A 2,690-nucleotide genomic window follows, 5' to 3' on the forward strand; every position below is an offset into this window, starting at 1 on the left:
GGAGGGCTAGGGAACCTGTGGAGGTTTCCTGGGATAGGAATTATTTCCTAGTTGGCTGGGAGGTAAATCCAGTCGGTAGTCGAGAGGAGCATTTCAGCAGGAGTAGCAACTTAAGGGCATCTCCACTGGCCACTGGTACAGGTATTCCTCTATGCATAGATTACTCATGTAAATGATTGAAATGAAATGTTCACTATAAGTTGTAAGGATTATAATGTAAATGGTAAATTATCATTGTTTAAATGTCTTGTAAGAAAGTAAATTATTGCCTCTTATTGTATTTAATTTCCAGAGAAAATAGATTTGTTAGAAAACCCTAGGATAGGGCCCTACACATGGTATTAGAGCTTTGGTTCAAAATATGGACCCAAAGCCCACTAAAACCCAAATTCCGCTGTAAAGAGCTTGTAACCCTCATAAGGGCTTATAATCCTAAAATATTATCATATAACAATTTGTTTTTAGATGGAAAATGATACCCTCTTTATTGCCATGGAAGGCAATAAAACTAAAGTAAGACATGTTAAATTTGTGTTTTACAGGCATATTAACTGTCATATGCTTTGTTTTAAAAGAAGAGAGAGAGAGATGTTTGTATATGTTCTTGAGTATACCGTGGGAATTTTTACCATGGGACCTTTGTGGCTTTCTGGACAAAGGTCGTCCTTCAGCGTTGATGCCTGACTTCTCTAGGTTGCTAAGAGTCCTCCATTGCCCTGTCCAGCGATGCTGTTGAATCCATCTCCTCCTATCCCTCTGGTAATAAGGAACTCCTCTGCCTTCATTTTTTGCCAATTGTTGGTTGTCAGCAATGGATTTGATGTATTGCACGCAGTTTTGTTATAAGCACTTGAGAGGTATTTGTCTGTGGTTTTCGCAAGATATGAACAGGTCAGTTAGGAGGTTTTAAGTATTGGACTGAGTTGATGCCCGAGTTGATATACTCAGTGTATATATATCAAAGCAACACTGCTATAAGAAGTTGAGAGGAATCTGCCTGATTTTGGGTATTGCAAAGAAGCATTGATGTAAGGGATCTACCTTTCTCCTGTTCATATGGTGGTATCAACATCGGATTGAGCCGAGATTTTGATATTGAAATTTGGAGAGAAGCAATTGTTTAAGGACTCTGTCTCTTGGGTTTTCTTATAGTTCTGCTGCTGGTCATATGGTGGTACCAGCATTGTATTGAGCTGAATTTTTGATATTTGTATTGGTAGATTTATCATATATTGCAAGCATAAAGCAGAGGCTTATGTGTTTGTGAGGAGAAACAAAAATGCACGCAAAGTCAAATTCAGAGGTGACTAGTTTGGCACCTTCATCCCCAACCGCGTCACCTACAAGACCTATATACTATGTGCAGAGTCCTTTCTAGGATTCTCATTATGGGGAAAAGATGTCATTTTAGTCCACCCCTATTCTCAGCCCCATGGCATCACCCCCTCATTCAAATTCGTCCCTCGGGCGCCATTCCAAGGAGTCATCCACTAGCAGGTTTTCGAGGTCATTGAAGCCTAACTCCTGGAAAGTTTAGCCACGTGATGGACGCCATGGAAAAGGAAATAAGGGTTGGAACCAATGCAGTGTCATAGAAGAGGAAGGACCATATGATGAATTTGATGATGAGAAGAGCTGGCCGAGGCGGTGTTATGTTTTTCTCTTTATCTTGTGTTTTTCTCTTCTTTTCACAATGTTTTCACTCATTGTGTGGTGTTCCAGCAGGCCCTACAAACCAAAAGTCACTACGCAGAGTATTATCTTCCATGATTTCTATGTGTCGAAGAGGTTAGATGCAACCAGAGTACCCACCAAGATAATATCCTTAAACGCTACTTTAAAAATGTGCTTCTACAACCCTGCCACATTCTTTAGGGTTCATGTGACTTCCACATCCATGGATTTGATGTACTATCAACTTGTAGTTTCCTCAGGCCAGGTACAGAAGTTTTATCAGCCCAGGAGAACCCATCGCACTATAGATGTAGTGTTTCAGGGCAAGAAGGTGCCTCTCTACGGAGGTGGTGCTAGCTTGACAAGTGTTAAGGCAGTGGATGGCATTCCTTTAGACTTAACATTTGATATCAAATCCAAGGCTTATGTCTTGGGTAAGCTTGTTAAAACAAAATTCAGGAAGCGTGTTTAATGCAAAATTAATTTGGACTCAGTGACCCTCATGAAATCTAGATCACTGAAGAATTCTTACGAGTATGATTAGTGCAGAAGAATAAAATGTCGCAGGCTCAAGTTTATAAAAGTTATACTAATGCAATTTTTTTTTATTTAGTGTAAAGATTTTTTTTGTTTTAAGGCTAATGGACATAGTTGTCGTTGCCCCTTCATTGTGTCTGGCCAACTAGTTTGCTTATGAAATGACTTCTAGTCAACATTTGATTGTAAATGTAAAGATGCCTTTGTATTCAATTGAGAGAATGCTAGAATAAGAGATCGATAATGGGTAGTTTCAGGTAGTAGACGATGAACTTAGTTTTATGCCATTAGGGATAATAGGCATTCCTTATGATGGGAATGCTAGAGTCCAAATAAAGCTTGAAATTTAGGTTCATAGCTAATGAATGTATGGTTGATGGAAGAAAAATTGAATTAATTATTTAATTCCCTGTAGTTTGCTTCAAAGGCGATGAAAGTCACATGAATAAATATATATTTCGGAATTGGAAAACCAGAAA

The 2,690-nt window shown here is 38.8% G+C and overlaps 1 pseudogene; it reads left to right on the top strand.

Annotated features, from left to right (window-relative positions):
- Positions 1–1,279: 1,279 nt before the first annotated feature.
- On the top strand, positions 1,280–2,218 carry LOC149258356 (uncharacterized; annotated as a pseudogene).
- The last annotated feature ends 472 nt before the right edge of the window (positions 2,219–2,690 follow it).

This window comes from Pinus tabuliformis, chromosome 6 (assembly GCF_031772625.1).
Source record: "Pinus tabuliformis cultivar Carrire ecotype Pingquan chromosome 6, CPIR1, whole genome shotgun sequence".
NCBI lineage: Eukaryota > Viridiplantae > Streptophyta > Pinopsida > Pinales > Pinaceae > Pinus > Pinus tabuliformis.